This window comes from Macaca nemestrina, chromosome 2 (assembly GCF_043159975.1).
Source record: "Macaca nemestrina isolate mMacNem1 chromosome 2, mMacNem.hap1, whole genome shotgun sequence".
In the NCBI taxonomy this organism is placed as follows: domain Eukaryota; kingdom Metazoa; phylum Chordata; class Mammalia; order Primates; family Cercopithecidae; genus Macaca; species Macaca nemestrina.
The window spans coordinates 46,404,489-46,428,986 of NC_092126.1; the positions used below are offsets into that span (position 1 = coordinate 46,404,489).

General features: G+C 40.0%; 1 pseudogene; it reads right to left on the reverse strand.

Annotated features, from left to right (window-relative positions):
• Positions 1-1,893: 1,893 nt before the first annotated feature.
• Positions 1,894-23,861, reverse strand: LOC139361232 (small ribosomal subunit protein eS17-like; annotated as a pseudogene).
• Between the last annotated feature and the right edge of the window lie 637 nt (positions 23,862-24,498).

Genomic DNA, 24,498 nt, shown 5'->3' on the forward strand with positions numbered 1-24,498 from the left:
ATTGAAGCCTCATTCATTCTTCATTTCATTCAATTCTGTATATGGTCTATGCACTTTGAAACTTTTATAATTTATAGCTATGCTCAAAGTAATCCTTAAGTAGCACACAAGATGAATTTTATTTATGCTTAAGCCAACTAAATTACATAACAAATTCTACGACAAACACTTTGGTTCTCTTAGATAAGAAGGTAAATCATGTTCCATGGCCAGCAGAGTTAAAATCACATGTCACTTGTGCAGAGAAAATTCAATTTACTTTGAATACAATTTTCTGATGGTAATACTATATCTAAAGTATAAGTTTTAAGTTAAAAGTTTAAAACTACTCTGAGACTCTTTGAAGACTATAACTTGGTGTATCACACACGAACACATACACTATGCCCCACCCTACCACCCAAGGTCTTCCTCCAAATGAATTTTAAATCAACAACAGGTGGTTACGTATTCATTTAAATCTAGACCAACAGGTTTAATGGATGTCACAGGACAATGTGATTTTACTTCTATAAAAATGTCCTGCATTGCTGTGGAAAAAAAAAACAAATTCACAAAGCAAGATAGAGCAAACAATGACAATTTTTTGGTTACATCATATGTAGCTTCAAGAATGTTTCTTTGTTGGCTAGGCTAAATATGAATTCCCAAATAATGACACTTATATTATCCAGTCAGAAGCTCCAGTATCTAAGTAACGACTTTCATTTCTAAACTCTAGGTGTGGAAAAGAACTGTTTCTCAGAATATAATCAGAACCTATAAATCTCAGTTAAATCTGTAACAGAAACATTGTGTTCTAGCAGCTGTTGGACAGACTCTTCCAGATTCCCAGGTTCCTCAACAAAATCACTAAAAAGATGATTAATTATGCATATTTGCTTATCCTTTGAATCCTTGCTAAAAAGGTAATTTAAAAAGTTTTTCACCAGGGTATTTGGGCTTCAAAATTGAGGGACTATAAATAACATACAGTTTTTAAATGTTAAAGGAATAATCTTTCTGGAAAAAAAAAAAAATGTCTTCCTAGCTTCTTACTTAAGCCATGTCCTTCATGGCACTATCTGAGAATTGTTGAAATGGGAAAAAGCAGAACCAATTAATTATCAGCAGTTTAAGATTCAAACAGTATTGGATTCCACCAAAATCTACTCTTTAAACTAGATTTATTTCTAAGTGAAAAAAACCAAAAATTTTTTGTTAGAGATTCAACAGCCAAAACCTCAGGCATCTCCCTTCCACCATGGTAACCAAAAGACAATACACACAAAATATACAGCTGACAAGAACAGGGTACACCAAGAATGTAAGACTTTTGGTGAACTTTGTTGGATAACGTGGCTTAGACCAGAGGCTTCCCACATCTCACTTCAATCTACAGGAAAGCCAAGGACAGCATACTCCGAGACAGGCTTGCTGGGGTAAAATCTATCTGCACAGTGGAATCTACTTCCAAGTACTCAACCTCTCTAAAGAAGGGTTGCCTTTTGCAGAGACAGCAGCTAGAAAGGGAATCTTAGGGCTCCTCCTCCCACCCCTCAAGCTTCTGGGCTCATTTTGACTGATCAGAGACAGAAAAGGATCAACCTTCTCTGCACCTGAGCCCAGAAAACTTACCTCTAGTAAGGCGTGGCCTAGCCAATGTGGTGCTTGGATCACCCACTGACCATCCCTGTTCCAAGGGATTAAGAGTGGGATATACTTTCTATGACTCTTCCAAGAGGTCAGAAGTGGAGGTAGAAGTTTCCTCCTTCGTGGACCACTGTGGAAATGTAGGGATAGAAGCAGAAGGGCCCCCTGTATTTTTAGGTTTTTTCGGGGGAGGGGATTTTGTTTTGTTTTATTTGCCGTTGTCCCAGGATTACTGAAAAAATTACAGCATTGCAGACAGATTCAAACAGCTCCCCGAGGCATTTTGAAATTTATCGCAACTGTAGGCTGAGTGACCTGTAGGTTGGACAGACTGACAAAGTTCAAAACCTTCCTCATTTCCTTAGTGTCAGGGTCTACTTCAATGGTCTCCTGATCCGTGGCTGAGATCTCGGGAACATAATTGTCTTTCCTTTCTCTCTCCTTCTCCTGCAGCTTGATGGAGATACCTCTCACTGGGTCTTCTGAATCCACTTCATCAGATGCATGACATAGCCTACTATCTTGTTGCAGAGCTTCTTGCTGAGGATAATGGTGGTCTCCTCGCACACACGTTTGTTCGTGCAGATGTTTTTGCCCAGGGGTGTGTAGTACTGGTCTGTGAAGACCTGGGTAGCCTCCTTCGTGATTTTGGTGCAAATGTGGTCATGTGAGCGAAGGACTCCCTGTTAACTCTCCCGATGTCTTTTTTCTTTAAACCTGTTGGAGCAGGGCTGGCGCACTCGGGAGAGCAAATCTGCATTGTGTCTGAGCAGGCCTGCTCCTGTGTTAATGTGGATGTGTGTTTTGTATCCTCCTAGGGCTAGTGTGTAGAGTGGCCTAAATGTTGCACTTGAAGGCTGTAAGGAGAATACGAACTCAGTGAAATTGCCTTAACTTCACCCCATACCAAAGGATTAATATTTCCTCCTATACAGTTTTTTTTAATTGTGTTGATCACAAGTTGTGTTTAACCAGTTCAGCAAAAAGTATGCCATTTTAAAAAATACTCAAAAAATATATTGTAGATACACTATTCAAACACCTAATTTGAATGTTATTTGATTATTAAATTGTGAGAAAAAGCTCTAAATTTCGAAATCAAATTCCCCTTCCTTCTGTAAGCTAAATTTGGAATTTTTCTGACTTTGCTTTCTAATTTTGTTGGATTGGGCTCAGTCTCATGGTGCCAGATTTTCTTCACCAGCTGTGATGTTTGGGGCCATCTTTGGAGCACTAGAATATCTATAGAGTCTTCAGCAACAATAAAGTTGAATGAACCTAACTACAGATTACTCACACTGAGTCAAAAAACAGGAAGCATGAGCAAATCCCATGCCCCTAGAGTAGCTGTCCTAAACCAAATTATCTGTTCCTAGTATTGCAAATAGTACAATTTGGGGAAAGGCAAGAACATGAAGAAATGCAAAGTTATAGATATGATATTTTCTGTTTCAGGCTGACCAATATAGACATCAACTGGGCATTTGGTCCAGAGGTCATTATGAAAGAATTTAAACCCACAAGAAAGAAATTGTCCATTTATTGTAACATTGAGCTCCCTGTGCCAGTGGGGAAATCACTTGTATGTACTGTCCTGCCATTAGAGAGTGGCACTTAAAATACTTCCTTCTAAAATTTTAAAATGTGCCAACTTGACACTTCTGGTCCTCCAGTTTTATGCAAGGCTTTGTCAGTCCCCTCTGTGTTCATCTAGTGTGTTTAAAGCCTTTTCAGGCCGGGCGCGGTGGCTCAAGCCTGTAATCCCAGCACTTTGGGAGGCCGAGACGGGCGGATCACGAGGTCAGGAGATCGAGACCATCCTGGCTAACACGGTGAAACCCCGTCTCTACTAAAAAAAAATACAAAAAACTAGCCGGGCGAGGTGGCGGCACCTGTAGTCCCAGCTACTCGGGAGGCTGAGGCAGGAGAATGGAGTAACCCAGGAGGCGGAGCTTGCAGTGAGCTGAGATCCGGCCACTGCACTCCAGCCTGGGCGACAGAGCGAGACTCCATCTCAAAAAAAAAAAAAAAAAAAAAAGCCTTTTCATTATTTATTAGTGAAATGATATAACATCTGGACCTTTAACATATTCCCTCATAAAATCTTGTGAGATAAAGTTAAAACGGAAGTAATGACAATTTTATGGTTGCTGGGGTTACATGATGGGAACGTATGGTATTTTTCTCTCTACTTTTGTGAGTGGTTGAAATTTTTCATAATACAATTTTTTATGTATTTTTATTTCCCTCTTGATTTTCACACTTGGGGGATCCAGTTCCTCCCTGGGCTTGAATGCTGCCTAGTAATGTATCTTCCATTCCCTCTTTAAGCACATTCATGATATGCATTCTGTGAAATCCCACCCTCTTTCCCTTCTCTGTTTTTCCTTATTGAGTAGAATTCCAAAAGGGTTTTAGCCTTGCACTGCAGCAGCTTTGGTCCTGGAGTTCCTTTCATCTGGGAACTCTGTTTTATGGATAAAGTTCTCTCTCATTACCCTAGTGGCCTCATTTGGAGGATTACCCTCAGCAAAGCCCTAACTAAAGCCACTGCGGATATTTCTAAGTAGGAATCATTATGCTCTTTTTTCTTTATCTTTTTTACTTCATGGTTTTCTCTACCCATACATTTTTCTATATTATCATTTACATAATTCAAACTTTTTTTATTTCAATAGTTTATGAGATACAGGCGTTTTTCGGTTACATGGATAAGTTCTTTAGTGGTGATTTCTGAGATTTTAGTGAACCCGTCACCCGAGCAGTGTACGCTGAACACAGTGTATAAACTTTTATCCCTCATTCCCATCCCAATCTTCCCCTCTGGGGTCCCCAAAGTCCATTATATCATTTTATGCCTTTACATCCTCATAGCTTAGCTCCTACTTACAAGTGAGAATATATAATATTTGGTTTTCCATTCCTGAGTTACTTCACTTAAAATAATGCCCTCCAGCTCTATCTGAGTTGCTGCAAAAGACATTATTTCATTTTGCTTTATGGCTGAGAAGTATTCCATGGTGTGTATATATTACATTTTCTTTATCGATTTGTTGGTTGATGGGCACTTAGTTTGGTTCCATATCTTTGCAATTTAGAATTGTGCTGCTATAAACATGCATGTGCATGTATCTTTTTTGTATAATGACTTCTTTTCCATTGGGTGGACACCCAGTAGTGGGATTGTTGGATCGAATGGTAGAGCTACTTTTAATTCTTTAAAGAATTTCCACACTGTTTTCCATAGTGGTTGTACTAATTTACACTAATACAATGTAAATTACACCAGCAGTATAAAAGTGTTCCCTTTTCACCACAACCATACCAACATCTATTGTTTTTTGAGTTTTTAATAATGGCCATTCTTGCAGGAATCAGGTGGTATCTCATGGTGATTTTAATTTGCATTTCCCTGAGGGTTAGTCCTGTTGAGCATTTTTTCATATATTTATTAGCTGTTTGTATATATTCTTTTGAGAAATGTCTATTTATATCCTTTGCTTACCTCTTGATGGGATTATTTGTTTTATTCCTTGCTGATTTGTTTGGGTTCTTTGTAGATTCTGGATATTAGTCCTTTTTTTGGATGCCTAGTTTGCAAATATTTTCTCTCACTCTGTGGGCTGTATGTTTGCTCTGCTGATTATTTCTTTTGCTATGCAGAAGCTTGTTAGTTTAATTAATCACATTTATTTATTTTTGGTTTTGTTGCATTTGCTTTTGGGGTTTTAGTCATGAATTGTTTGTGTAAGCCAATGTCCAGAAAAGTTATTCCAATGTTATCTTCCAGAATTTGTATGGTTTCAGGTCTTAGATTTAAGTCTTTGATCTATCTTGAGTTGATTTTTGCATAAGATGAAAGATGGGGATCCAGTTTCATCTTACCATATGTGGCTTGCCAGTTTTCCTAGCACCATTCATTGAATAGGGTGTCCTTTTCCAAATTTATGTTTGTGTATGCTTTGTCAAAGATCAGTTGGCTGTACATTTTTGGCTTTATTTCTGGGTTCTGTATTCTGTATTATTGGTCTGTGTGACTCTTTTTATACTAGTACCATGGTGTTTTTGTAACTATAGCCTTGTAGTATAGCTTGAAGACGGGTAATGTGATGCTTCCAGATTTGTTCTTTTTGCTTAGTATAGCTTTGGCTATGTGGCTCTTTTTTGGTTCCATGTGAATTTTAGGATTTTTTTTTCTAGGTCTGTGAAGAATGATGACAAAAACAAAAATAAATAAATGTGACAGTATTTTGATGGGAATTGCATTGAATCTGTAGATTGCCTTAAGAAATAAGATCATTTTCACAATATTGATTCTTCCCATCCATGAGTATGCGACGTGTTTCCATTTGTTTGTGTCATCTATGATTTCTTTCAGCAGTGTTTTGTAGTTTTTCTTGTAGAGATCTTTCACCTACTTGATTAAGTATATTCCTAAATATTTTATTGTTTTGCAGCCATTGTAAAAGGGAGTGAGTTCTTGATTTGATTCTCAGCTTGGTCATTGTTGGTGTATGGCAGTGCTACTGATTTGTGTGCACTGATTTTGTATCCTGAAATTTTAGCGAATTTGTTTATCAGATCTAGGAGACTATTGGGTGAGTCTTTAGGGTTTTCTACGTATATGGTCATATCATCAGTGAACAGTGACAATTTGACTTCCTCTTTTCCAATTTGGATGCCCTTTATTTTCTCTTTTCTGATTGTTCTGGCTAGGACTTTCAGTACTCTGTTGAATAGAAGTAGTAAAAGTGGACATACTTGTCTTATCCAGTTCTTAGGGGGAATGCTTTCAGTTTTTCCCCTTTCAGTATGATACTAGCTGTGGATTTGTCATATATGGCTTTTATGATTACTTTGAGGTAAGTCTCTTCTATGCCTATTTTGCTTAGGGCTTTTATCATAAAGTAATTCTGAATTTTTTCAAATGTTTTTTCTGTGTCTATTGAGATAATCATATGGTTTTTGTTTTTAATTCTGTTTATGCGATGTATGACATTTATTGATTTGTGTATGTTAAACCATCCCTGCATTCCTGGGATGAAACCCACTTGATTATGGTGTATTATCATTTTGATGTGCTGTTGGATTTGGTTAACTTGTATTCTATTGAGGATTTTTGCATCTGGGTTCATCAGTGATATTGGTCTGTAGTTTTTTGGTTTTTTTTTTCTTTTGAGACAGAGTCTTGCTCTGTCACCCAGGCTGGAGTGCAGTGGCATGATCTTGGCTCACTGCAATCTCTGCCTCCTGGGTTCAAGCGATTCTCCTGGCTCAGACTCCCAAGTAGCTGGGATTACAGGCACCCACCACGATACCTGGCTAATTTTTATATTTTTAGTAGAGACAGAGTTTCACCATGTTGTCCAGGCTAGTCTTGAACTTCTGACCTCAGGTGATCCACCCGCCCCAGTCTCCAAAAGTGCTGGGATTATTACAGGCATGAGCCACTGCGTCTGGCTGGTTTGTAGTTTTCTTTTGTTTTTTTTTTATGTCATTTATTAGTTTTGGTATTAGGATGATACTAGCTTCATAGAATAATTTAGGGAGAATATACTCTTTCTCTATTTTCTGGAATAGTTTCAGTAGGACTGATACCAGTTCTTCATTGAATGTCTGGTAGAAATCAGCTGTGAATCCGTCTGATCCTGAACATTTTTGTTGACAGTTTTTTTAATTACTGATTTAGTCTTGCTGCTTGTTATTGGTCTGTTCAGGATTTCTATTTCTTTCTGAAAATCTAGGAGAGTTGTATATTTCCAGGAATTTGTCCATTTCATTTAGATTTTCTAGTTTGTGTGCATAAAGGTGTTTATAGTAGTCTTGAATTATTATATTGTTTGTATTTCTGTGGTACTGGTTGTAATATCTTCAGTTTCATTTCTAACTGAGCTTATTTGGACCTTCCATTATGATTTCTTTCATGTGATTTTCCCCAAAACCTTTCCTTTTCCTGACTTTTGAATTTCCAAGCCTTGATAACCTTTTTCTCACATCATCAGCAGTAGAACTATTCTCTCAGCTACATGTTTTCCTGCGGCAATGGAATACCCCCTAATGTTCCATTTCCTTCTGCTCTTCCACGGATTCTGCAGGATCAGCAGAGCCTTGCTTTCTTCCTCCTCCTCCTGTGTAGCACTGATTGATGGACCAGAATTCCTCTCCTCTTTTTCTTTAGAACCAGACAATTTTCCTGGAGTCTCCCATATGAAATCATTGAGTTCTGAGTCAGTCAATTGCATCAGTTGTTCAAATGCATCCAGTCGCCATCACCAACCCAAGTTGGAAAATTCTGTCTATAAGCTACCCTCCATCAGCCCAACAGCTAACCCTGGCCTGGAGTTGATCTCCTTTGCACCTACTATGCTACCCTTTACTGTGCTTCACTTCCCTAAATCTTTGCACAGAGTCCTAACTCTATGTGTTTCCCGGAAATCATCCCCCAAACCATGGCCATAGTTTTGCCACCTGAAATGACTGTGTCACCTCCAAACTCATCTAAGGATGTTTAATGTATTCTCTGCTAATCTTCTCAGCCCTTCTATAACAAATGTCCAATGTTTCTGAAATCACCCCATGCAGCTCTTCCATGAAGTTTTCCAACTGCTCTCTTATTCTTGCAACTCTAAGAGGACACCTCTCAAAATGCTAGAAAACAAATGACAAAGTTTCCTCAACAAATAAATTAGAAAAAGAAAGCGGGGAGCTGGAGGCAGTTAATAAATAAAAAGAAGTTTAAGGGACATATCAACCAAATGTAATGTGGTAGTTTTCTTTCTGATCTTGATTCAAACAAACCATATATTTATATGGTATTTATAAACAATGGTGAAATTACAGTTGGGTGGTGGGCACACTAGCAGCTCAGACTCTACCACTGAATAATATATGCAAATAAGAAATCTGTACTTGTGCCCCCAAATCTACAAACATTAAAAAGAGAATATGTTATTTTTAAAATGGTGAAATTAGAAAACTAGCTAGATATATAATATGAAGATATATTATTAATATTTTAGATGTAAAATGATATTGTGGTTAAACTTTTAAAAATTCTTATTTCTTTGAGATAATATAGATGAAATCATATAATGTCTAGGATTAATTTTAAAATACTGCAGCAGGTGCTGGGATTTGGAGGAGGAGGGGGGAGGTACACAGGAAATAAGAATAGCCGTATGTTGATAACTGCTGGAGTGGAGAGATGGGCACATGGAGAGTCATTATATTACTCTCTCTTCTTTTGTGTATGTTTGGAAATTTCCATAATCAAAAGTTTTTGAAAAATAAGAAGAATAAAAGAAAAGACAAACATCCTCTCTCAATAGTTTGCTCTCTCTGGGCTCTCACTGGAGGAATTAACCTAGTGAGCTCTCATGATCTTGCCTCCTTTATTTGATTTTTATAAGCCCCCCTGCCCTAACACTCCTTAAAAAGATAACAGCTAAAATATTTCTCATTTTTTAGTCCCACCTTTTTTTTTTTAATTCAATCTGTCTCTAGAGGAGAAAACTGTTTATCCACCCTATCTTATTTCTCAATGTGCATACCTTTATTTTGCTTTCATTTTTTTTCATTGTTGTTCTGATTGCAAGACCAAACCTTTTTTCAGGGTTTTCTTTCCCCAATATGTCACTATGCAAACCAAATTCTTAATGACAGGGAGTTTTCAATGGAAAATCTTAAATGGTCCCTCTAAACTTTTGGTCCATAATGAGGGTGGGTTGCTTTGCTTCTGCTTAAAGAATGTGTCATATGCCCTATAGGAGAAAATCTGTATTGTTGTTTATCTATTCCCTTGCCCTTCTGTGGTTGAAGCTTCAGTAGGGGTCTCTAAAATTCTCACCCATGAGCAGACTTTACAACATACACAGTTTAGAACCAATTTAAGACTTGGTGATAGAAGTAGGGTATTTTCAGGACCCTATGTAGGTATAGAAGATGTGATAGAAGTAGGTTATTTCCAAGACCCTATGCAGGAGCCTCCCAAGCCCAAGAGACCATTTAGATCTTGATGTCATTTACAGAATGATAAAGAAGTCTGAATTTGGATTAACTAATCTGGAGATGCTGCTTTCAGCCTGACCCTGACAACCTGAAGGTCAGCATGAACACAGAGTATTCCGTGCCCCATGGGAAACTCAATTCCCTTTGCAAGTCTGGCTGAGAAACACTGTATGGGGAAAAAGACACTATGGAAGTAATAATTATTCTTTTCACAAAACCCTAAAAAAACTTAACATAGTGAAGTCCATCTGTTTTGAGGTGGCACTTAACTGGAGCCTTTCTGGGCTCTGATGTACCAGCTGTGGCTATGTTACAAGCCACTGTGAACTGCCCCAGCCCAAGCTGGCCTATATCAAGATCCTCATTCTCCCTGGGTTGCCCTTTGCTGCCCAAGCGTCCATCCTGTGATTTCCCAGCCTGCATTTTCGAGATCTAGCAGCTCTAAAATTCTCTCCCACTTCTTTCCAAGATGTTGACTGATGAAGTAAACACTCAAAGGACAGATAGCCAACTGTATCAATGGCTTAGCAGGGCTTCTGCTAAAGAAGGGAGAATGTTGCTTAGACACAAAGTTTTTTTAGATCCAGAATCTGCACATTCACACTGGGTGTATATCCAAGCCTGCATATAAGACCCTGAGTCCACTCACCCAGCTGGTTGCACAGACTTACTGTACTCTGTCTTCAGCAGGGACTTCTGACTATGGAAGACACTGTCTAGGTGGATTTACTTCATGGTGACAAAAGAGGAGACAAGCCTGTTTGCACCTAAAAGCTCAGGGAGTCAAAGAAAGAGAAAAAGATGGCACTTTCCACTGTTAAGAGCATAGTCCTCTAGTGTACACCATGGCCCAAAAGTAGCACACTCTGTTCAGAGGGGATGGGAGAGAGGCCCAAGCTTCCTCGCCAGGACTATTCCAAGAGGACAGAAGTGTTGGTGAATGTGTCCTTCTTTCTGGGCCAACCTGGGATCATGTGAAGAAGAGAAAATATTTTTCTCTACAACTCTTAAGTTTGAGGTTTCAAAATTGGAAATACTACATTGAAAAGTTTAGAACTTCAACCAGGTCATCTTATTATAGAAAGTTATACATTTCAGAAGTTTTTCCTTCAAAATGCCACAGAGCTCTTTGATTTTACTATTGATATAGTAGATCACTTTGCATATTAATGCTTCTAATAATTGTTTCTGAACTCTAAAAACTTTATCCTTGAAATACAGTTTTATATTTAAACACATCTGCAATAATAATGTTTACACATAGAAACACTCTACTGTTTTTCAAATATTGTTCTTCTCAAAGTGACGTATCTGGATCAGCAACATCAGCCTCACCTGGAAACTTGTTAAAATGCAGATTCTTTCACCCCGGACCCACTGTGTCAGAAGCTCTGGTGCTGTAGAGACTAGAAATCTGTGTTTAACAAGTCCTCTGGATGATCCTGATGCTCATTAAAGATTGAGGATTGCTTGCCTAAGAGATGACTTGATAGATGTCTCAATCGATACAGTAATAAATGACTCACGTCATAAAGTAAATGGAGCCAATACACAAACAAAAAAGTACTAAAGGCTGGTTTAAAAATAAATAGTGTTAAAAGATAAACTTCAGTACGTTAAACTTTTAAATAATTTATTTGGGCTGATGGGAATTCATCAATTTGGCAGCACCAAACTGAGAGTGGTTTAGGCTCCACCAAAGGGGCTTAAGGTGAAAGCTTTTTTTCTCTTTCTTGAGATGGAGTCTCACTCTGTCACCCAGACTGGAGAGCAGTGGTGCAATCTCGGCTCACTGCAGCCTCTGCCTCCTGGGTTCAAGTGATTCTCCTATCTCAGCCTCCAGAGTAGCTGGGATTACAGGCAGGTGCCATCATGCCTGGCTAACTTTTTGTATTTTTAGTAGAGACGGTGTTTCACCATGTTAGCCAGGATGGTCTCGATCTTCTGACCTCATGATCCCCCCACCTAGGCTTCCCAAAGTGCTGGGATTACAGGCATGAGCCACCACGCCCGGCCCAGGTGAAAGCTTTTATAAAGTGTTCACATAAGGCAGACAATGAAAATGTTTGGTTAATGTGCAAAGTCCCTAGTTAGAGGTTAGTTGGCAGTTTCTGATTGGTTAAGCTTAAGTTTCATTTTATTGTTTACATTGAGTTCCTTTCAGGTTGTTTATGTAGGAACTCAAGGCATTGAAGTTGTCTCAGCCTAATGGATTCCCAATTTTTCTTTTAACAATAATAAAAATAACTGGTACCTAATGTCACATGTAAATAAGTACTATACATACCAAAGCCTCAAGATAACAACTCAGTGATCAATGAATCAGATTCCAATGTGTTCTTCTTTAAGAAGGAGTTGTGCGTAGCCACTGCCATATTTTTTCTGTTTTCTTTCTTTTCCTTTCCTTTTTTTTTTTCTGTGCAGAAAGATAGTAAACATCCTGCTCATTCTTACAGGCATTGCATCACTTCTATTCCCAAGGGTTCAGCATCAACCTGTCTCTGCAGTATCTGACAGAACTGGCTTCTTCTCTCCTCCTTCATAGTTTATCTGATTTCTCCCTCCCCTTTATATCCTCCTCAAAGGGCATCACTGTTTTGAAATAATATTGATTGTGGTTCTGCATACAGTGCCACTAAAAGCTTTGACACAACAGACACAAAGATGATTAATTATTATCCAGATATTTAGAATAACAAATAGTATTTTTAATCCTCTATCTTTTCTTTTCTCCTCTTTTATTCTCAGAAGCTCCTCTAAGATACATTTTTTCCTTCCTTCCTGTATCCAGTTCTAGTACAACCATCTGATCCCAGGTCCCTACTGAAGTCTTTTGAATCCTATGCTTATCCCGTTCTCATCTTTCTTCCCTGTATTTTATCTTATTTTCTTCCTGATTTTATTTTCTGCTTCCCTTCTCCTTGATTTTTTTTCTCACTCCTCTGTACACTCCATTAGATCCTTTTCCTTTCCCTGATGCTTTCTCTTCTTCACCCTTCTTTCATCTTATATCCCCCTTAAGCTCAGTTTCAGTCAACAGAGGCTGAGTGGATCTGCAGTTGAGCCACCTGGAAGGCAGGTGGACACACTAAGGAGACCTTGGGACATGGAAGACACTTGGCACCCTGAGGCTGAAGGGCTCAATCTTTTGCTGGCTACTCCTGGCAATGCAATATTTAGAAGCCAGGATGGGTCTGACATTTATGTTCTGTGCGTGTTTCCTCAGGAGGTTGCCCAGTTTGACTCTGCCAATTTCGAGTTCTCGGTTTCTTTGGCCTCATTTTCCTCCTGCCTCAACCCTACAGCACTCATGGAATATCTGCTATATGAAACAGGCAAGATTGTAACCCCTGTTGCAATTGTAACCTTCACTCCCTTGTTCTTACCAGTATAACACTAGAGCAGAAGAGATAATAAATAAAATAGGCATATACGACAACCTTTAAATCCGCAGGTGACAGAGGTTTAAACACCTCACAAAATTCCCATTCTCCCAAGGTGTGCACTGTTCCCATATACTCACAGGCTCCAGCTAGAAATCCAGAGGGCATGTCAGAATTCCACTTTTCCAGTTTTCTGGAAAGTGCATTTCTGGGCAGCTGTGTGCTCCTTGTGACGAATAAGAATTTCTCAAAAATTTCTTTCCCCTTTACGGTGGATTTCTGTTCAGGAATGCCCTTGTTTTTTGCTAAGCACCACCCTCTTTAGCTCTCAAATTCAGCTGTGCCCCCTTTAATGTCCAGTGACCACTGTTGCCCTTAATATCAGACCAGACCCAAGCATGCTGTTGGTTATTTCTTAAGGATCTTCCTGTGGTATTTTACAAAATGTACTTGAAATAGGCCCTGCCAGGCACTTGATAACAAGTCAAGAGAAAAGAGCTAAGCAATAATCATTTAAATCCCAGCAGGAGCCGGTGGAGCAGTACTATCCTGAAAGTCAAACCACCTTTACTGCCACTGCAATCAGGTTAGATGTTCAGTCAGCTTGTATCGTATTTATCTCATGTACCATCTCTTAGTTGTGTCCAATGTTTTATGGATTTTTCAGACCATAATAATGACTAACATTGTTGATGTTGTACTCTTTCATTCAATTTGCCCAACCACCCAATTTAGTGGGCATTATTATTGTGCCCATTTACTACATAAGGAAACTAAACGTAGAGAGAGGAGGCAACTTGGTTAAGGAACCATGGGTAGGAAGTAGTAGAGCTGGCACAGGAAATCTTTAAATTGGCCTTCTCTGGATTTGAAAATAAAAATAGTAATATAGTCTAATTAAGAGCTTTTTCTATCTCTGTTTCAGCTGCTTTTTCTTTTTTCTCTCATTGATCTCATATCATGTAAATCATATTCAGAATTTCAATAAAAGACTTGGAAATGTATAAATTTTTAAAAAATTACATCATTAATTAAAGGTCAAATTTCTGTTTCATCATGTGAAACACGATTAAAATTGAGAGAACATTTTCCTGGGTTGAAGGTGATGGAAGATTCTGAGCACCACACTTCTAAATAAAGTTTTGGCCATAAATAAATCTTTGCTTCATTTTTAAAGGGTGATTGAGAACTTACTTCCTGTTTAAGCAGGTAGATATTTCCCTCTTTCTCTCTTTCTCTCTCTCTCTCTCTCTTTTTTTTTTTTTTTTTTTAGATGGAGTCTCTCTCCGTCTCCCAGGCTGGAGTGCAGTGGCACGATCTTGGCTCACTGCAGCCTCCGCCTCCCGGGTTCAAGTGATTCTTCTGCCTCAGCCTCCCAAGTAACTGGTACTACAGACGTGCCCCAACATGCCTGGTTAATTTTTGTATTTTAAGTAGAGACGGGGTTTCACCATGTTGGCCAGGCTGGTCTGGAACTCCCAACCTCGTGATCCTCCTGCCTCAGCCTCCCAAAGTGCTGGGATTACAGGTGTGAGCTATCGTGCCCGCCTGATATTTCTCTTTATTTTTGCTTCTGTTTCAGAGCTACTCTTTTACTGCTTATTACCAGATACATCAGTAAAACAAGAGTTACTCTGACATGATTTATTTTATGCCAGGATTGGGTGATATTCTTGGTGTACAAATAGACGAGTTCACTAACGATAGAATATATTCTTTCCTTGTCCACTTCTAATGTTGGGCATAAAGGCATTTTATTCACATAAGGAATCCTATATGGTTAGCTTGACTTGATTTTGAATATACATGTAAGGTAAAATTTTTAAAAATTCTTAGAGCTTCTGTGGGCTGTGTCATGGCCTGCATATCAAATTTACATGAGAAAGCCAATTACACACGGGACTTTTCAATTCTTTGATTTTTAGTTCTGAGTCTGCCACAGGTGTATGGTGTCTCAAAGAGAGTCTTTGAAAAACGTTGTTTTCACTTCTTCCCTTGTAAAATGAGATTTCACATTCTTCTAGGGAAATTCTGAGGATTAAGTATCAAATGATGGCAAAGCACTTTGAAAGTACTAAATGGGGTTATTAATAATTTAAGAAAGAAGCAAGCCTTCATCTGAGTTGTTGAAAGGAATATGTGGCATATTTATTTCAACCATTTATCATTTCATTGAAACTTCCTGTACCTTAAGCTTGAACTCCTGAGAAAAACATCTGATTCCTTTTAAAACAGAACTTTAAAATGAGTTCTCTTTTTATAGTATTCGAAGTACTTTCATACCAGTTATCTTGTTGGGTTCCTACAAAAATTCCGGGAGATATAAATAACATATTTTGTGGAAATGAAGTTGCAGCAAATAGGATACCTTACAAACACTTGCTTAAACAAACAGGGGTTTATTATTCTCACTTAAGGAAGAGTCTGGGGCAGAGTCCCAGGGGTGTCATCAAAGATCCAGTCTCCTTCTATCTCTTCCCTCTGCTTTCTTTAGTGAATGGGGCTTGTTATCTCAGGTTATCAAAATGGCTGCTAGAGGTCCAGATATCATATTTATTTTCAAGGTAGGAGGAATGGAAGGAGAGAAACTCCACTAACCACATCTATTCCTTTATAAGGAAAGCAAAACTTTTTCCAGAAGCTGCCTCAAACAGAGTTCCTCTAGAACTGGATTATCTGACCAAGACAAAAGAAGTGAGGGCAGTGAGTGTATGGCTTTCTAGGCTCTGTGGAGGAAGGTGGCAAGAAAAAGCGTGGTTGTGAACCTTTTTGGAGAAGCCCAGTGCTAGTGCTGATGAAGGATGAGAGGCATTAAAAAGTCAGTTTTTCAAGGTGCACAGCAGAGGACATTAAAACAGATCTGAATCTCTCTGATGAAGCAGAAATATCAAACAGTTAACTCATAAAAACTACTGATATTTTTAAAGAGTGACCACGTTGAGGGCTAGTCTGGGTGCTCTTACCAGATGACTCCATTGCACCCCATAACAGTGCTACAGCAAAAGAATGACTTTTCCCCTTATAGACATGATAAACCCTGTTTGCTGTTGTTTTAAGGAAACATTCTTTATCAGCATTCTAACACCTCAGCTGGCTGCTTCCATTCTTACTCTACTGCACTATATAAAGAGAAGCTCTGGAAGTTCACACTGAATAAATTGGGAAAACGAGTCACTTGATAAAGGACTGCCATGAGGAAGACAACTTTTGTGACTCCCTGTTTGAATCAGACAGAATTTGGGTACAAAAAAAATAAAAAATAAAAAGAGCTGAAAGGATGGAATTCAGGGAATTGGGTGCTTATGCAATCGCTGGAGGGGCTGCATGTGTGGAGTCCAGAAATGATTCCCAGTCACCATCAGAGAACAGTTCTGCCAAGGGAGCTGCTACCTTTTACACATTCAGACATGTAGGATTTCAGGAGATACATTTTTGGTTGGTTGACATCAAAATGACTATTAATGCTTGTGATCCAGGGATCAGGGAGCTGCAGCCACTGCCTTCACACCCCATCACAGCTGCCTCTTCAACACACACAAAATTAGTGAGCAGATGCTGAGCTTCTGCTCCAGAAACACCCAGAGTCCTGACAACCATATTTGCCAGTAGGAAGAGTCAAAGCAACAGGAAAATGGCCCCACCACACATCTACCTTAAATACTCTGTATAAATGCACCTGATTGGAAAACCTACTGTGTATTCAGAACACTAGCTTCATGGGAGTTTGGGAAAGCTAGGTTTTAGTTCACTGGCCTTTGCAGGATTCTAGGCACCCTTGCAGGAGGTTGGAAATGATGCTGAGTGCATCTACCATTTATATAACATTTCTGTCTCTTTCAAATATGGACAGAAACAGGAACCAAAGTGTTAGCAATAGAAAGGAGTTTTCCATTAGCATATAGCTTTTGGCGGTCTTGCTCGCAATGTCTGAATTTACCTTGGCTATAAATTCTAGAGACAAAGGCTTAATTTAGAATAAATCTCACAGGATATCAGATCTGGTGTTTGGTATACAAAAATAACAGTTGTTATTCACTGAAGACTTCCTGTGTGCCAGATACTGAAATGAGTGTTTTGAATGTAATTTATTAAAACTCACAATAACCCTATATGACAGGAACTGTTATTAGAGCCAATGTTCAGATGAGGAAATTGAGGCACAGAAATATAATTTGCTCAACATCATAAAGATACCAGTGGTACAGCCACATTTAGCAATCTGGCTCCAAAGTCCAGGCTCCGAACACTTACAGTATGTTGCTGCTCCACAAACATAAAACCACTGGACGAATTTGCCCTTCACAATTTTTCTTTCAATTTACTATTAATGTCCTTGGTAGTGCCATAATTAATGGATCTTGATGACTTTTATAGGAATAATCTGAGATGATACTGTTATAAAAATTTTGTTCAACTAATTCTATTTGACACTAATTTCTAAATATTCAGATTAAAAAATAAAATTAAAGCTGCATTTTGCTTGACAATCTCCTTGAGATTTAAATTCACACCAAAAGCAATTTATTATTTTGGCAAAAGTTCCTTCAAAGTTAGAAGTGGAGACTACTCGTTTTATAATTTCCCCTTCTCACAAAATAGTACTAATTCTCAGGAGGAGCTCCCAGGGGCCAAGGGAGAAGGACTGGAAAGAAACTGATGGAGGGAGAGCAAATCCTGCAAATGACCAACTGCAGATTCTAGCTGGGGCCAGCTGCATCCCTGACTCTACTTTATTTCAGGAAGGCATCACAAGGATCTTCTCAAAAATAACCAAAATTTTTTCTTTGGTCTAGTTATTTATCACTGTATAGCAACAAACCATCATAAAACATAGTGGCCTAAAACAACATATCATTTATTTTGTTTGTAAATCTGCAGTTTGGGCAGAGCTAGGAAAGGACGGGTCATTTCTGCTCTGGTCAGCACCAGCTGGGTGGCCTGAAAGTTATCTGTGTGAAGGCTGGTTCATTCCCAAGTCTGGTGGTTGATGCTGGCTGTCAGCTGGGGCCTAAGCTGGGGTGGTGCAGGAGCACCTACCCCAAATCTTTCAGTGGGGCTGCATGGCTTCCTCACAACATGGTAGCTGAGTTCCAAGGACAAGCAGTTGAGGGCAGGTGAGAGGAAGACAGTTGGGGCAGCTATGTTACTTGTAATGACTTTACCCTTGAAATTCAAATAGTCACTTCCACATGGTCCCAAGCCTAGCCAGATTCAAGGGGAGTGTCAGTGTCACCTTGTAAGAAGAGCATGTGGGATGTGATATATTGATATACTTATCTTTGGAAATTTTGATCTGCCATACTCTGTTTAAGGAGATACAAATTGTGTTTCTTAAAAATAAAAATGTCTGCTCCTTACAAACAAGAGTGTTTTTAAGTTTTTAAATGGATAGTACATTTGTAGTTCAAAATTCAAACATATACATAAGTGTGTGTGTCTGTGTGTGTGTGTGTAGATAGATAGAAATATAATGGAAAGTTTCACTCCCTCCTTACCCCCAGTCCTCCAGTTTCCCTCTGTGAGGGTGGCATATGCTATCACTTTCTTGCGTGTCCTTCTAGAGGTAGCTTTTGCTTCTATAAGCAAATACTGTGCATATACATAGACCTCTCCTCCACCCATTCCATGTAAATGGTATCTTTCTCTTTGGTATTTTTTTCCACTTAACAATTATAAATCATTATATCTATCTATCATCTATCCATCTCTTCAGTCTTTTTAAGGCTGCTACCTGTTCCAATGTGGGGATGTACCATAATTTAGTAACTTATCAATAAACATTTAAAGCTGTTTCCAATAAAGTGCTATTACAAACAATACTGCAGTAAATAATGTTCCACATCTGCCACTTGGCATGTGTGTGAATATATTTATAGGATAAATTTCCTGGAAGTGTAACTTATAGGTCGACAACTATATGCATGGACAATTTTGTTCAATTTTTCCAAATCTCAGCATTAATTTTGATAGTGTCTGTTTTGCAACATGTTCTCTAGCACAATGAGTTATCAGACTTTTTGACCTTTGTCAGTGTGCCGGGTGAAAAAAGAATGGTTTACCGGGGTAATGTGCATTTCTCTTATGAATGGTGCTGAGCATCTATGTTGAGACCTTTATATTTCCTTTTCTTTGAATTGTCCGCTCATATTCTTTGCCCTTTAAAGAGTTATTTGACTAGCAATGACTTCATTTTTATCATTATTAACAATATCATTATTGTTTTGCTTCTTTGCTATGACCTGGTTCTGGCCCACTATCACACATCTGCAACCACTGCCCTATGCATCACTCAGTGGAGAAGTCAGAAGGAAGGACAGAGAAAGGACCTACAATGGGAAGGACTTTACAACAATGGACATCAGAGTAGAAGAAATTTCTTTAGGAGAGTTTTTTTTTAAAAAAACTTGTTTCATGATTCAATTGTTAAAATACCTCTGAGTGAGCCATTCACTCAGAGTGGCATAGGGAAAGTGGTTCTGCATTTTTAGTAACTTCAATAAAGGAGATATCAAATACATGCCATATATTCAAAGGAGAAAGAAGACCATTAAATGCCAACTTAGATGAACTTTTGTAGGGACCAACCCTACGGGGCTTAGCGGGTGTTCTCCCTGTGTGTGGAGATGAGAGATTGTAATAAATAAAGACACAAGACAAGGAGATAAAGAGAAAACTGTTGGGCCAAGGGGACCACTACCACCAAGACATGGAGACCGGTAGTGGCCCCGAACAGCTGGGTGCACTGATATTTATTGTATACAAGACAAGGGGGGCAGGGTAAGGAGGGTGAATCTTCTAAGTGATTGATAAGGTGAAGTAAGTCACGCGATCATAGGACAGTGGGCCCTTCCCTTTTAGGTAGCCAGAGCAGAGGGAGAAGGCAGCATACGTCAGGGTTTTCTTTTATGTACTTATAAGAAAGATTAAAGACTTTCAGACTTTCACTATTTTTTTTTTTATCATTATCTACTACGAACTTCAAAGAGGAACCAGGAGTACGGGAGGAACATGAAAATGGAGAAGGAGCATGACCATTGAAGCACAGCACCACAGGGAGGGGTTTAGGCCTCCGGATGACTGTGGGCAGGCCTGGTTAATATCATCTTCCATAAGAAGCTGGTGGAGTAGAGTGTTCCCTGACTCTTCCAAGGAAAGGAGACTCCTTGCTAAGTAATGTGTGTCTTCCCAGACACAGGCATTACCGCTTGACCAAGGAGCCCTCAAGCGGCCCTTATGCGGGCGTGACAGAGGGCTCTCCTCTTGCCTTCTATGTCACTTCTCACAATGTCCCTTCAGTATCTGACCCTATACCTGACGGTTATTCCTAGGTTATATTAGTAATGAAACAAAGAGTCATATTAAAAGCTAATGATTAATAATGTTTATAATGACTGATAAGTGTCCATGATCATCTCTGTATCTAATTTGTATTATGACTATTTTTATTTTAACTATTTTCTTTATTATACTGAAACAGTTTGTGCCTTCATTCTTTTGACTCAGCATCTAGGTAATCATTCGCCCACAAACTTCCAAACTCTAGAACTTTGTATCTAGGAAAAATGAGATTTCTTGAGGGGTTGTTCCTCCCCTTAGTTGAGCCTTTCCAGGTAAGGCAGAATGGATTGTGGATTGTCTGTTGACTCAACTTTTAGGCAAAATTGTTTTGATTAAAATTATAATGGTAACAATACCTGACTGGGCCGGGCGCGGTGGCTCAAGCCTGTAATCCCAGCACTTTGGGAGGCCGAGATGGGCGGATCATGAGGTCAGGAGATCGAGACCATCCTGGCTAACACCGTGAAGCCCCGTCTCTACTAAAAACTACAAAAAACTAGCCGGGCGAGGTGGCGGGCGCCTGTAGTCCCAGCTACTCGGGAGGCTGAGGCAGGAGAATGGCGTGAACCCAGGAGGCAGAGCTTCCAGTGAGCTGAGATCCAGCCACTGTACTCCAGCCTGGGTGACAGAGCCAGACTCTGTCTCAAAAAAGAAAAAAAAAAATACCTGACTGAAAAACGATTCTTCTGGTTATTTTTTTCTATTGTAAACACCATCTGTGGATTTTTATTTGTTTGCTTGTTCATTTTTATTCACCTTAGAATGTTCCCAAGCTAAAAATACGTTATTTAACTATAGAATAGGGCCAGGCACAGTGGCTCACGCCTGTAATCCCAACACTTTGGGAGGCCAAGGGGCAGATCACTTGAGTACAGGAGTTCGAGACCAGCCTGGCCAACATGATGAAACCACGTCTCTACTAAAAATATAAAGAAATTATGTGGGCTAGGCACAATAGCTCATGCCTCTAATCCCAACATTTTGGGAGGCTGAGGTGGGTGGATCACCTGAGGTCAGGAGTTCGAGACCAGCCTGACAAACATATGGTGAAACCCCATCTCCACTAAAAATACAAAAAATTAGCCAGGCATGGTGGATGGTGGCAGGCACCTGTAGTCCCAGCTACTCAGGAGGTTGAGGCAGAAGAATCACTTGAACCTGGGAGGCAGAGGTTGCAGGGAGTCGAGATCGTGCCACTGCATTCCAGCCTGAGCAACAGAACGAGACTCTGTCTCAAAAAAAAAAAAAAAAAAAAATTACCTGGACATGGTGGCATGAGCCTGTAGTTCCAGCTACTCAGGAGGCCGAGGCACAAAAATCACTTGAACCCAGGAGGCGGAGGCTGCAGTGAGCCAAGATTGCACCACTGCACTCCAACCTGGGTGACAGAGCAAGATTCTGTCTCAAAATAATAATAATCATTGTTATAGAATAGGATTCTCTGGGTTTCTCATCATCTGCTAAATATCTAGTTTGGCATGGGGGTCTCATCCAGCTGCAGTTTGGGGGATGCCTTGTGGCAATGAACCTGAACATGGGAGGAAAAGGGGAAGGGGAAGGTTATTGTCAACTAAGAGCAAATTGCTGGTAAGGTTCATGATGCAACTGCTTTGCAACTGCTTTGGATGCGGCCAACTTTGGATTTTTCTGATACTGGGGACAGTGGGACAGACTAGGAAGTGGACTCCATGGCAAACACAAAGAGAAAAAAAAGAGCATTTTTCCCATTATTTCAAGCCTTTCCTGTTGACCTTATAAATAGTCCAAGTAACTAACTGAACTCCCTCCCACTTCCTTGCTCTGCCATGTTCTGAGGAAGTGCTTACAAGGCAAAGATACCCAAATAAACCTCAAACTGGGTTGTCTATATTTGCCTGTGTTTGTGTTTTATAATCTTGCTGCTCCAATTGCCTAGGGGTGGTGGAAGGTAGGAGAAACCCAACCTTCTTGTATATGTCTTAGTCTGGAAATAGAAATAGCAGCACAGAGTTTTTACAGAGTTCAAAATGTGAGTCTGAACCCTTTGATATAAAAAGAAAGTGTTGATTATTTCTCTGTATATGAGGAAAACATTTTCTGGATCGAGATACACAGGCAAAATGAAAGCTAGCAACTAAGACTCATTATTATCTCTATATAGCCTCCTGACTCCTGCAGATAAATGAAACTGCAAGTATTTTTCTGCATGCTATATAACACGACATTCTTTTGGGGTAATGAGAACATTCCTATTAGAAATAAGAGGTTCAGTTCTGCAGAAAATGCTGATGCTGTCACTGGCCTTCTAGGGGCTCTCTTTCTGGGTTGTTCCTCCCACTCTCACTTGTAACACACAAGCTAACTGTAGCTACGATGTCCGCTTTTGATACTTAAGCCTTTACTTCCACCAGTGTGGAGTTTATGTAAGGACACTTTGAAACTCAAGACCCTTCCAAATGCCAACTTTGAACATGAAAACTTAGGCACCCATAGTTCTGGAGTGTGTATGGCAGGGCCTGGGAGAGGAAAGCCCTGAGACAGGAAGGGGTGCTACCAGATGGGGAGGGCTCCCTGCCAGCACCAATCAGTCAGGGTTAAAGAGTGTAAGGAGGCCAGACGCGGTGGCTCACGCCTTTAATCCCACCACTTTGGGAGGCTGAGGCAGGTGGATCACGAGGTCAGGAGATCGAGACCATCCTGATTAACACGGTGAAACTCTGTCTCCACGAAAAATACAAAAAAATTAGCCGGGCGTGGTGGCGGGCGCCTGTAGTCCCAGCTACTCAGGAGGCTGAGGCAGGAGAATGGCGGGAACCTGGGAGGCGGAGCTTGCAGTGAGCCGAGATCACGCCGCTGCACTCCAGCCTGGGCGACAGAGCGAGACTCTGTCTCAAAACAAACAAACAAAAAAAAGAGTGTAAGGATCAGGAAAATGTGATGACATATCACCAATGTTCTTTCTGTGTAATGCAGGTGGCTTCTCTTCTTCTTCAGCTACATACCGTAAAGACCAACCCAGGAAAGCAAAAAAGTGGTAACATCTGAAGTTAAGACTTGTTTGGACTTTTTCCCAAGTTCCTAGCAAGATATTTTTTCTCCTCATAACTAACTTGTGTTAAAGATTTTCTTGATTATCCAAAAGCTATGTTTTTATACATTAAGGTCCAAAGCTTGAAGATCAAAGGGAGGAGAAAGGACAGAGCTCTTTCAGGGGCTGTTCCTCCGGCCCCTGAAAGAGCCTCCTGAAAGTCTTAGGGAGGGCAATATAACAAAATACCATACACTGGGTGGCTTCAACAACAGAAATTTATTTCTCACTGTTCTAGAGGCTGGGACTTCCAAGATCAAGGTGACAAGAGATTTGGTGTCTGGTGAGGGGGTGCTTCCTGGTGCATAGTCATCTTTGCTATGACTTTTCCATGGTGTGTGCTCATGGAAAGCTGTCTCTTCCTCCTCCTCCTCCTCCTCCTCCTCCCCCACCCCCTCCTCTCCCTCCTCTTCCTCCTCCTCCTCCTCCTCCATCATGAGGGCCTCAGCCTTAAGACCTAATATAAACCTAATTACCTCCTAAAGACCCCACCTCCAAGTATTATCACACTGGGGCTAGAACCATAACTTATGAATTTGAGGGGAATGTAAACATTCAGCTCATGGGAAGAAGGCTCTGGAAAGTTTGGGTCAGTCATTGTGAAAAGTTCCCTTGTTTCCCTGTAAGAAGCCTGGGAAAACGGCAAGCCTCTCATTCCTGCTTCCAGCCCAGCCTGGGAAAGGCAAAATAGCCATGGGTGGGGAGCCTAGGTACAGGTAGATGAGAACACACTCAAAGGGTCTGATCACTCCAGTAGCCTGTGGAGAAGCTGCCAAGAGTTCCTGGACCCTTGAGGAAGAGATCCAGAGGAGACTGGAGCTCAAATGAGAATGCTTGGGGGTCTTGACAACTGGGAGCAGTAGCAAGATCCATGGACATTCTGACCTTGAGACTTACAGGCTGTGGACAAGATGCTTGGACTTTCTAAGTCTCCATTTTCTTATCTATACTTACCTCACAGAGCTGGCATGAAAATTACATGAGCTAGGACACCTCAAGGTGTTAGAACAATGATCTTGCACATAGCACATGCTCAATGAAAGCTAGTTGTTATAAACATCAATTGCAAAT